The sequence below is a fragment of the Zootoca vivipara genome, chromosome 8 (genome assembly GCF_965207765.1).
Source record: "Zootoca vivipara chromosome 8, rZooViv2.hap1.1, whole genome shotgun sequence".
Classification (NCBI taxonomy): Eukaryota; Metazoa; Chordata; class Lepidosauria; order Squamata; family Lacertidae; genus Zootoca; species Zootoca vivipara.
In genome coordinates, this window is record NC_142591.1 from 29,833,467 (window position 1) to 29,846,322 (window position 12,856).

A 12,856-nucleotide genomic window follows, 5' to 3' on the forward strand; every position below is an offset into this window, starting at 1 on the left:
TTATTGTACTAAAAGCAAACAGAAAAGCATGCAAAACTTCGAAGATTTTTTCTGAGAAATCATAATATATTCTGTGGCAGCAACACCTATCTCTTTGTTCAGCCACTTTATTGAGCCAATGCATGTCCGGACATGTGTAGAAGCGACTTCCGGTGCCGCGCTACCCATGTTTGGGCACCGAAAATCAGGCAGCGCCAGGACCCGAAATGGACCCTCCCTGGCAGGTAAGAAATCTGGGGGATTTACGGGATTTTTTTCAATCCAGGCTGCCAGCGGGAAACTTTAAAATACGGGGGTTTTCCGCGAAAAACGGGAGACTTGGCAGCTATGCCCCTGAGGCTTGAAAAGCAATTTTAAAAGGTACATCATAAATAGGCCAAATCAGCTGCTAGAGGATATGGGGAGGGGCATGCGCCTTGAAAGTAAAGGCAAATGACAAACCCATTGCCCAATCAACCACATTGATGCACGTGCCTGTCCTGCCTGCTCTGGAGCTCTCAATAATGCAAACGAAAGCAAAGCATCCATTGACTTCTTGTCATGATTTTAGTCTGCATTGTTATTTTGTTTTCACTGGCAGCACAATCCCGGTGGGGTTCCATCGTGGCTGTCCCCCCACCCGCGCTGGGCACCACGCCCCCGCAGGTGGCTGTCACACCCCCAGAATGCATGCCACGCCCACGGGATGCATGCCAGCCCCGCCCCCACCTCTTCGCCCCCCCATGCCAGAATATGAAGCTCCGCCACTGTTTGTTTATTATTATTTTTTAGTTTGCAGGCTATATAGTTCTAATTAGATAGGCTACTTATGGTCCCAAGAGTTGTGCTCGTGCTTTTTGACGTCTGCAGTTACAATGGATATTGGGTTTTCGAAAGGAACAGTTTGAGGAGGAGTCATCTGGTGATGGTAAGCTGGCTGGTTTGAGGAAGGTCATAGTACTGAATGGCCATTTTGCGTGGCAGGTATTATGGCTCTTATTATTGCCAGTTTTGAAATAACAAATTAGTATAGCAGTCTTTCCCAGTTGGCATCTGTATTGGAATTGTTTTTGGATGTTTTAATTCTTTTATTGCTTGTGTGTTTGCTGCCCTTGGCTCCTTTGGGAGGAAGGGCGGGTTATAAATTAATTAATTACTAGTTCCCAGAATATACCAAAGATTAAACAGTAAAGCCATGAGGCAAAGTACAGAAGTGATTTGCGGGGAGAGACTAAAAATCCAGGCAGCAAGAGTTGTTTCCTGCATGGAACAAAAGTATACATCATATCAGCAGTAAAAAAAAAAAAGAAACTCCAAACCAAAATGCTTCGAAATGCTTCTGACATATCCAGCTTGTTTTCTCTTGCGCTCATTTCCTAATTTGCTCTTCCACATGTTTCAGTATTAGAGACAATTTATGGAAATGACGCCTCAGGACCATGACCCATTTTGTGTGGATGTCAGACTTCTATCTGATTCCTGCTGTCTGTGCTTTTGCAGCCTTCCTTAGATCAAGCTTATATTTATGGAGAGTTTGGTGTCTGAGTTTCATTCAGGGGCAATCTTGAACTCGACCCTCTGCTCTGGGTCCCACTTTAATTTTGTGATTAAAGCAGGGGTGCCAACCCTTTTGGGCCCTGGGGCACACTTGCAAACCAGAGAAACTGTTATGGGTGCCATGCACACACCACAAGTGTGTTCACATGCATGCACCACAGCCAAACACAGGCACACGTGGAGCCCAGCCACATGCTCACTCTTTCCCCTCCCACCAAAGTGAAATCTCCAGCCACTTGATGCGCTGGAGCCAATAGAACATCTGGTGTTGTTTGCAAAAGACTTTTACTGTACATTCACTCTGTGATTTCATTTCCAAAACTTATCTCCCGAAATAATATTGTTTTGAGAAGTTAATGCTGCAATTACACTTTTTTCAAATAAGCTGCTGTATATTCCTGCGTATAAGACTATCTTTTAACCCAGGAAAATCTTCTCAAAAGTCAGGGGTCGTCTTATACGCAGGGTCGTATTTCTTATACGGCGAGTATATCCCAAACTATATTTTAACTGGAAAAGTTGGGGGTCGTCTTATACGCCCAGTCGTCTTATGCGTCGTAATATACGGTATGCCATAGTGGTGCTCAAATTATATGAAACCATTTTGAGTTCTGTTTGGTTGTTCATTGTTGTTTGATCGCTCACTGAGTCAAATGAAAATTTCAGTGGTTCTGCCAAGTGATTTTACAATATTGTTGTGTTGCCTCGCAGCAGCAGGCTATTTTGTTAAGAGTATAGTTAAGTCATACTGAGCAGCTCACTTTAATCTTACCCAAATCTACTAATTACCAAGGAAGATGCTGCCTTGTAGAAAAAGGATTGTATCTATTTTCTATAGCAGCAGTTGTCATTATCAGCTCCCATAGATTATTGATTAGTTCTCCAATTTCTGGGTCTGGTGAACTAAATTCAGACAAAAAAGTGTTATCTTGCCTTGACTGCCTCTTAGATAACTGAAAATGATCACACTTCCGAATCTGCAATTTTAAATTAATACCTGTAAATGTTAAAGTTTACCCAATCTAAGTACCACACTCGTGGAGGTGAGGTTTTAAATCTCCAATGACCCATTCTCCATTTCAGTCTTACTTACAGCCCCAAGTAAAACTTTATCTTTATATTGCAGTACTGAACCAAGCTCTCTTGTCCTAGAAGGTTGTCCTCTCTGGACAGCTGAGAACCTTGTACAAGGTGCTTAAATGATTGGTAGATTATCTAGATCAGGCATCCCCAAACTGCGGCCCTCCAGATGTTTTGGCCTACAACTCCCATGATCCCTAGCTAACAGGACCAGTGGTCGGGGAAGATGGGAATTGTAGTCCAAAACATCTGGAGGGCCGAAGTTTGGGGATGCCTGATCTAGATCCATTTCAAGCTGTCTTCAGGCCTGGTTTTTGACACCAGAACAATCTTAGGAAAGAGACCAAAGGAGTGGAGCCTTCTTGATTCTTCAAGATACCTGGGAATACTCTTTCTCTCTCAAAGAGGCATTAATAACCTTCTTGGTCCACTCCATCAGTCATCAATAGCTAGATGGTAAAGTATGCAGGTACAGTAGTTATATCTGTCCAAGTACTTTATCTACATATTCAGGCTGCACCCACTGAAACTGATCCTATTCAGCTGGACAGCATGGTGTTCTGGCTACATCCATGCTGCTCCAAGAGTAGTGTCAAGGTCAGCATGGAGAATTATGAATATTTGAAAAGGCCACCGTGATCAGTATAATCCAAAGGTGTGGAGAACGTAATGTGGAACTCCCACAGTTTTGCCATAGCCCTAGTTGTATAAATCTATCACTGGTGAAATGTTTGGACTCATTAGTTGGGTCTGCTGTAGGTATGTTGCTCTGACAAGACATAAATATTTTTATTTTCAGTCCATATCATGAAAGCCATACAATGTATGACATCTTTCTCAGTATCTGCTCAGAACCTCAAAAGCAACATTTTTAAAGCTGTAAGTGATCAGTATAATTTCCAATAAAAATAGAAAATATGTGGCCTTTTTTGAATGAGCTCATTTAACTACTTCAGTCTTTCATATTTACTGCATTACATCAGTGTGTATATAGAGTTAGATCAGGTTTCATAATAGCTGAACAAATAATTTAAAATCAGTCTCCTGTCTGGGAATATATTTTTGTAAGTTACTATTCTTACATAACTTCAGATTAATAGGCTTTTTTTCTAAAGAAGGAAAAAATGGAATGATATCTGTGTAATGATTTCTATATTTTGCAAAATACATTGGCTATGGTCCAAAGGACATATCTAGACATATCTCAAGGTTCTTCTAGTTATTTTTGAACAAATCCCTTAAACTGCTTTTGAAGTCTATTGACTTCAAGCAACTTGGCAATAAAGAACCACGAAAGTTAATTGCTGTTCAGTAGCTAGTATTTTAGCTAGTGTTGACATTTAGATGACCTACTTTGTGGCTGAGTGGAAGCCAACTAGTTTATTCAACAAGGTGGCAACTTTCATATATGTACCCCACATCTGATTGATTGATTGATTAAATTTATACGATCACTCATTAATTAATATACCATACCATTTAAGTCATACCACGGTTTAAGTACGCTTTGGTTTGAGTACTTTCAGTTTAAGTACTCCGCAGACCCGTCTGGAATGGATTAATCCACTTTCCATTACTTTCAATGGGAAAGTTCGCTTCAGGTTAAATGCGCTTCAGGTTAAGTACAGACTTCCGGAACCAATTGTGTACTTAAACCGAGGTACCACTGTACATGGCACTAATATTAAAATTAGAGGGTGCGGGTGGTGCTGTGGTCTTAAACCACTGAGCCTCTTGGGCTTGCCGATCAGAAAGTCGGCAGTTCAAATCCCCGCGACAGGGTGAGCTCCTGTTGCTCAGTCCCAGCTCCTGCCAACCTAGCAGTTCAAAAGCATGTCAAAGTGCAAGTAGATAAATAGGTACTGCTCTGGTGGGAAGGTAAACTGCATTTCTGTGCGCTGCTCTGCTTCACCAGAAGCAGTTTAGTCATGCTGGCCACATGACCCGGAAGCTGTACACCAGCTCCCTTGGCCAGTAAAGCAAGATGAGCGCCACAACCCCAGAGTCGTCCACGACTGGACCGAATGGTCAGGGGTCCCTTTACCTTTACCTTTAATATTAAAATTAGATTTTAAAAGCCTGTCAAAATACATTGTTATGTAGACTATATCTGTGAAATGCAATAATTTTTTAATTGTTCAGCATCTACAGAGTTTATGCCTAGCCATATTGGTAGAGCACTCAGCTTATTTTGGTGATGACATAACTAACTAGTCCACTGCAATAAAATGCTATTCAAGGTATAATGAACCATTTGAATTTGATAATTGTAATACAGAAGTGTGATCAAACACATTAAACTGCTGGTCACATTGGTCCATGTCATTACCTGCTTCCTCCTGACACTTTATAACTTCTCAAATTTAACAGTGAGAATTTCTTTATTTTTATATTTCAATTCAGAGAGAGAGAATACTATATTCACAAATCCAACATCTGTTCTGATTTCTGTTCTGCAAGGGAGAAACTAGACTAGACAAATCAACTGCAATGATGTTTTTCGAACAGCTGAAAAGGAATCTAATTTATTGGCAAACTTGACAGTTATGATGCAAATTGGACGAAGCCACTGGTTTATGCCTATTTCAGCACACAGCAGCTGTTGAAAAGTAAGTTTTCAGCCTCTGGAAAACTGAAACAATCGAGCCAAACAGATTGAATCAATTTAATTGCGATCTACAAATCTCAAGAAAATAGTATTGCACTTATATAAAAAAAGATGCTATAGTTTTTCTAAGAATTGGCTTACAAAGGTATATCTTCATAGGAAAAAGAGACAGTATGCAGTTTAATTTCCTCTTAAAATCATAATCCTAATATTGTTTCATAGTACAATGGTTTTTCATATTTTATATTGTACAGCAGGTGGATATGTTAGCATGTGAGTGCTTTCAGAACATGGCTGAAGAAATAGTGAGATTGCGTTCTATCACATAATTTCAGCTTATTTTTGATGAAAGAGCCATGATACAACACTATTTAGTTAATTTAAAGACCATTTGTTGTAGTGAAATATGTTTTTGCCTGGAAGGGGAAACATACTGTTGTCAGCTGGTATTGATTAGTACAAACTACCAATGCATAACATTTACTCCCCCTCCCCCCCCCCAAAAAAATAGAATTCTGACAGACTGAGCAGATACAATTATGTACTGCATTTTTCGCTCCGTAAGATGCACCGGACCATAAAACACACTTAGTTTTTAGAGGAGAAAACAAGAAAAAAAAAATTCTGCTGGTCCCACCGCCTCTCCCAACGGCGGCTACCAAGCCTGCTGTTGCAAGCCAGAGGGACCAGCGGCCCAAAAGGGCTCCTTTCGGGCTGCTAAGACACACAGACATTTTCCCTTCGTTTTTAGGAGGGAAAAAGTGCATCTTATGGAGCAAAAAATACCTTGTGTCACACATTTTTTTCTAAAGAAAACAGTTCTAAGGCCTGCCGTATCTAATCATCACTCTAGTAATGCAGATTCCTGCATCCCTTCAGCAATTTGTTGCTGGAAATAAATCCCTCTTCCCCTTTGGGTCTTAATCATGGTTTATTTGTATATTTCGTATTTATATGAAAGACTTCAATCAACCAGAAGGACACAAAGCTTTGATGCAATAGAACAAGGGAGAACATAAAGCCAATGGGTTGGATGTGGAAGGTGGAGCCTCTTACTTGCCCTACAGTGCTGCCTCTCCTCCTTACCCCATGCCCATGCAGGAATTAGGCTTTTTAAAAGCTTGCATTCAAATGGAACCTTATTTTTAGCCTAATTGTTGCGTGGGCATGCTCTGGTGGCGATGATCACAGTTGGGAGGATAATATTAATTCTCTAGTTCCTACACACTGTGAAGCCCTCAGTGCTGTTAATGGGAACTTTAAAAAATAATAATAAAAGCCAAGCCAAATTGCAAAGGGGGAGAGAGAGAGAGAGAGAGAATGGAATTGATGGAAGGCAAGAGGGGCAGCTTTCACCTTGCCCAGTTTTAGCTCTAACTCTTCCCACCACTGCCATGCAACCCTTGTGGTGTAGTAAATGTTCAGGAGCTCATCCTGACAGCCCCCATAGCCATGACTCCAGGGACAGGCTGTTAGGATCAGCTGACAGTCAGAATAGTGTGCTAGCAAAGGTATTGGTTAACATATTAGATGTTGGCTGGATTTATATCCCTGATTAGCCATGAAGTTCATTGGTTGATCTTGGGCCAGTCACTGAGTCAGCCAGATTTCCTATACTTAATGTATCTATTCAGAATGTCAGAGGTTATTTCGTCAGCTTCCTTCACTTTAACCAACTCTTTACTCGTGGGAAAGGTGACACATGGCTAATATATTCCTTTTGGGCCTTTTTCTCTCTTTCGATTAAACAAACCAAAAGCAAACCCTTTTTAATCAGAATTTCAAGAAAAATCAATTGTTTCTTTCAAATCTGTTTCACTTGTCTGCTTCTTCCCACATCCCCACTAATGCCACATTTTCCTGTGTCAAGTGTTCAAGCTATTACTTCTGAAAATAAGTGGGGACTTAAGAAATGGTGCCAGTTGTGAGCATGGCAAAATAATGACTCTTCTTCTAATCATTTATAAGTTGCTTAGTTTGCCTTAAGCAGGATTATATTGGCAGTCCTAAAACGCATATCTAAAGTCATTAATTTAATCTTAACAGTACAGCATAATATTGAGGAAAATAATGATTGAAATTCTGCTCCCTGCTGACATGTAATAAAAGCTTCAGCAAGTTGGATTCAACCCCAAAGCATCTAGAATTCCAGGTTTATCTTTCAAGCAGGTTAGAGACTTAATAGGGGGCCCTGGTTTCAAAAAGTCTCTGTCCCCCCCCCCCCTATTTTTTACACCAAGGCTGCTTTATGGGCCAGTTGGCCCAATTCTAGCCACACCATCCACTGCTTGTTTTGACCATTAGCTGGTCAAATCCAAATCTTACTGAAGCAGAGAGATGAGGGGAAATGTGCAGGTGGTATTCTGCTCAATCATTTTGTGAAAAACAACCCCGCTGCAACTTTCCACTGTTCAGTGAAAGAAGCCTTAACTATGATTGACTTCTAGGGAAGCAGTGATATCCTTAGAAGCAAAAGGAAGTCTAGAGCGACACACTTGCTGTCTGAATAAAGGATTTCCTGGTTCATTTTAAAAACATGTTTTTTTGTTTTCCATGGAAGGAGGTATATAGGATTTAATATTGTCATGATTGGACATGACTATATCTTATCTACAGACAAAACGTAGCAGCTAAGACTGGACGTTGCTGTTTCTAACTTGGGTTTTATTTCATGTAAATGATTTTTAAATTGCCCTATCAATGCTAATGGGAATGAAGGCCATTGCTCTTATTCCAAATTTGCCAGTTGGGTGGGAGAGGCAAGAGAGTGGCTTACATTAGCCCTGCAAAATAGTCTAGTGTTGTTATAAGCCATGTTACAAAGACAGAGGATTCAAAGAGAGTAGTGTACAAGAACCAAGTGGTAGGGTCCCGTATTGTTATCCATTCTCCTGGTGTTTTGTTTGCATTTTTTTAGGAATATAAGGTTGGGGAGGAGATAGTGAAGTTGAGCATAACCACTGGTGTTGGGGGAATGAGGTGCTAAGCAAGTGACACTGTTGCTTCTTTAAAAGCACTAAAAGAATGAGAGAGAGGAATCTGTACAACAAGTATTAGAAATACAATTCTTGCTTTATTTTCTGGTAAAGGTAAAGGGACCCCTGACCATTAGGTCCAGTCGCGGATGACTCTGGGGTTGTGGCGTTCTTCTCATTTTACTGGCCGAGGGAGCTGGCGTACATCTTCCAGATCATGTGGCCAGCATGACTAAGCCGCTTCTGGCGAACCAGAGCAGCACACGGAAAAGCCGTTTACCTTCCTGCTAGAGTGGTACCTATTTATCTACTTGCACTTTGATGTGCTTTCAAACTGCTAGGTTGGCAGGAGCAGGGACCGAACAATGGGAGCTCACCCCGTTGTGGGGATTCAAATCGCCAACGTTCTGATCGGCAAGCCCTAAGCTCTGTGGTTTAACCCACAGTGCCACCCACATCCCTTTTATTTTCTGGTACCCAAAGGTAATTTTTTTGTATAATGCCATACTGGTTTCCTTCTTCCCATCACAGGAGCTTGTGTGATTCAGCCACAGATTGATGCTGAAATCCATTTTGAGAACATAAAAGTTGTTGAAAAGTAACTGTAAGTGAAAACCGTTGGTGTGTTTTAAGATTCCTGTCTGCAGCTACAATGATGCACAGATTACTTTTTGCCAGCATCTGTGTGTCAAAAATGCAGCAGGTTTATGTTTGAATTCCAGTATCATTGTAATAATACACTGCAACATAAGAAGTGGGTATATTTATGTCAGAGCGCTTCGCTTTCTAGCTACCAAAACATACTTAAGATAATACACTGTGAACTTGCCTCAAGTTCATTGTTCTGCATTCTGCTTTCCCCCCTTCTGTATGCCCATATCCATAAATTGAGGGCAATGAAACAAGAAGGGAAAGTGGCTTGAACAGAAATGGAGGGAAACCTGTGCTGAACTGGATTGCACCTGGGTTAGAGCTTTCTGGTGAACCTAATCTATAGTTGTGGTGGTGAAGAAAGAGTTCTCCTTCACTAGCATTGCCTCTTTTTAGTGTTGTGCAGCAGAGCTTTTTTTTTTTTAGGTGAGGCTTTCCATAATCCATGTGTTTGAGCCCTTGGTGGCACATTTTGGCATATTTGTAAGGTTGAAATGCTTGCATCCATTATGACTTAGACTCCACACTTTTAATGCAGTTTCATTAGAAGTAGCTATTTTCCTCTTTGTCCTTAATATTTTCTTAATGCTCTTTCTTTCTTTTTTCATAACTATGTTTGATTTACACACACACACACACACACATATTTATATAGCAAAATATATATTTATGCATTTCTCTCTCTCTCTTGTATACCCACCATGCCCACGATAAGTTTTCAGGGCAAAAGCAAGCCAGGTACAGGTGCAGGAACATGGGGGATTGACAGAAAGACAGGCAGACACAATTAGGAAAGAATTCAGGGCAGGAAGCAAGCCTCAAAAAGAAAAGGAAGAGGTGCTAAAAGCAGAAATTGTTCAGGCATCTTTAAGTTGGAGAGGAGGAAATTCCATTTTAAAAAGCATACCATCAAGAGCTTTCTTTAAAATAATAGTCCAGAATTACCATATCTCTGTCAACATTAATCATTTCCAACTATATTAATGTTTTTGGAATTCAGATATTCTTATGTGATAATTTCCTTGCTGGGATCATAAAAAGCCTCCTGTACAGGAAAAAAAATGTTAATTTTGGTGAGATAACTTCTGCCCTTTTCTTTCAAAGATCAAGATATGCTTTATTTTAAAAACAGAATCATCACCCTTTTAAAGGGGTTGAGTATATTGTACACTTGGGAGCAGAGAATAGGGATGAGTGAATATGTCAATTTTGATTTCTCTTAGTTTTTCATTTTTTACAAATGTTAAGTTCAGTTTTCACATTTTCACATCAGTTCACTTTTTTTAAGTTCTCATGAAGATTCATCAGCATTTTAGTGTAAATTTCTCCTAATCCATACATTTGCCAGATATACACATTATTTAGACATACTTTTCCCTAATACAATGTATTTTTGCATTTTACTTCCCCTCATATATACATTTACAAGCACATTTCCCAAAACATATGCATTTCATACACATTAATGGGCCGCAGAACTGCATTGTAAAATTCAGGGAAGTGCAAATGTCAACGGATGGCTGTGTTTTGTTTCACGTATTGTTTCAGAAAGTGTTAATTAAGTAAATTTGCCTTTAAATGCAGACTGAATTTCATTTCTCCTTCATCTATCAAGTTTGGTGCCTACAACCACTGTATTCAGTATAATTCTCTATTAGAGAAATGGTTTGAAATTTGTTTATACATGGTTCCTCACACTGGTGCAAATGGCACATACTCACTACTCAGGGAGTAAGTCACACTGGAGACACTGTGGAGCCGTAGGGACTTATTGGTACCTATAGTGGACCCGCCAATTGGTCCATATGTTCTGGACTGCCAGTTTGTGACGGGTTTCCCCCAGGTCTTAATTAAGAAGGCATTAGCATGTTTCATCATATGATATGATCTTGTATACATGGCCTATCTGTTCTTTCCTACTTAATTAAGAAAACTAAATTGGAGCATCCAAAACTGTTAAAATTTGAATCAGTGCTGTCAATTGCATTTGATTTCCCCCACAATCACTGTAGTTCTCTTTTGAAAACCACTGTTTGATATTCAGAAGGCATTCCATGAGCACCTTGCTCTGTCTAATTATACAGTAGTGCCTCGCAAGACGAAATTAATTCGTTCTGTGAGTCGTTTTGTATTGCGAAAATTTCAGCTTGCGGTTTTCCAATGTAAGCAAAGAAAAAAAGAAAAAAATGCAAAAAAAATTCGTCTTGCGAAGCACGGCCATAGAAAACTTCGTCTTGCGAGTTTTTCGTTGCACGGTGCATTCGTCTTGCAAGGTAACCACTGTATAAAAGGAGTCTGAGCCTTTCTGTTTTTACTCCTGTGCAGTCACTTGCATTGTCTTTAGCTTGCTAGTGAATTGGGCCATCTTGTTTTGGTATATGAATGGCATTTTCATTATATTGAAGTGTTGTGTTCTGCAGAGCTCACTAGCAAAATGGAAGTCTTTAAATTCAGTTGTCCAATAATTGCATACTCTATGTACTATCTTGCAGAAATTCATCCTGCATATTATAATGACAGTGGTGGTGTTCCATTCATCTGCCCAGCAGTTCTTTAATCTGATCCTTTAATTTAGACATTTAGCAAAAGTGCCAGGAAACAAATGTTTCCTATATCTTGATCAATATTGATAGATAAGGACTGTGTAGTATTCTAGGCATCATTTTACCTTTTACCTTTTTCTTCTTCTAAGCTTGACAGTGAAAATGTCAGACAGATGCACCCTGAAAGATAACATCTTTCTCCAAAAGGTGAAAGTTGGTCTCACTATAAAATAATGCAAACCGAAAAGTAAATGTTATTTATTCTCAAACTGAGCCTTTCTGAGAATGATGACTATGATCTATTGAGATTTTATCCTATTGTTTTTTTTAAAATATATTTTTATTAATTTTCCAATTAAAACCAATTATATCACATTCATTATTTCAAATTATACACATATATATCAATCAAACCGAATGTTATGCCAAATCATCTAGAAAATTTTTTTGGGTTCCCATGCTTCAAGAAATTGGGGATTCCTCGCAACCGTCCACTGCCGTCTTTTTTCTAAAGTTCAAATCGTCTCTCCAAGTTCATAATAATCCAGATCTTTCCCTTACAGTCACATAGATGTTTTCCACTTTCAACCGATTGTTTGATATTTATCTCAGCAGCTGGGAAACAAAGTTTCACAGATGTTCTTTCTCCTGTGTGGGTTAATCAGTCCGGCCTCCCCATAAATCTTCTTAGTCTGGAGCTCCCTGTTGTGTCGTCAACACGAAGCAGCGCCATCTTAAAAAGCTCAAATCACTTTCGTTTTCTCTCATAGCCATGTAGATTAACGATCTTTGTAAAATTTACAGCTTTTCCAGGCAGAAGACCCAAACATCAAACCATAAACTCTTGGTAAATTAATGGATCTCCTTGCCCTATAGCTGAACTTAGCTTCAGGTCGCTGCTCCAATTCAAAGTGCGTCACAGCTCATAAATCCTCCGAACGCGTCCAGGCACTCCTTCCGTCCAACTAGGGGGGGGCTTTTCTCATCGGCAACTCCACATCTTTAAAAAATATGCTCAGTAACAACAGTTTATAAAGTTCAACTCACACAGTCTTTTGCTTCTCTTTCACTCCAAACAAGCCAGGACATCGCGTCTGGGAAGGTACGAAGTAACTCATATGAAGAAAAATAAAAAAAAAACTCACTTCCCTTATCGCTCCGTCCCCATCAATCCTTCTTCCAGATGAAATACAGCCTTTGACTCCTCTCCCTCAGCAGCATAAATTTCTCAGCAGTAAACAGCGCTTCTTCCCCTCCTTCTGAAGTATGTCCATAGATTTAAGCCTAATTATCTTCTTTAACCATGGAAATCCCCGCCATGCAGATTAGCGTCCGGGAGTCCTGGCCCTCGTAAGTGCTTTTCAGCCCAAGCCCCCCCCCACTCCATAAACAGTCGGAGTGGGTCTGGGGGCATCGCGGGCCAGCGGCCCCTCTCCGTAACCCCCGGAGAGGGTAGGGGGTTG

At 40.1% G+C, this 12,856-nt stretch overlaps 1 protein-coding gene and 1 long non-coding RNA gene across 4 annotated transcripts in view; one reads left to right on the top strand and one right to left on the bottom strand.

The window, feature by feature from the left end:
- The window catches only part of CDKAL1 (CDKAL1 threonylcarbamoyladenosine tRNA methylthiotransferase), a 250,115-nt gene that overhangs the window by 215,174 nt on the left and 22,085 nt on the right, over positions 1-12,856 (top strand). The gene's annotated exons all lie outside the window — the stretch shown is intronic.
- LOC148684792 (uncharacterized) lies at positions 9,852-11,625 on the bottom strand. The gene is made up of 2 exons (XR_015951405.1): positions 11,519-11,625; positions 9,852-9,895 (listed from the first exon to the last, which is right to left on the bottom strand). It is a non-coding gene; the product is annotated as an uncharacterized LOC148684792 (long non-coding RNA).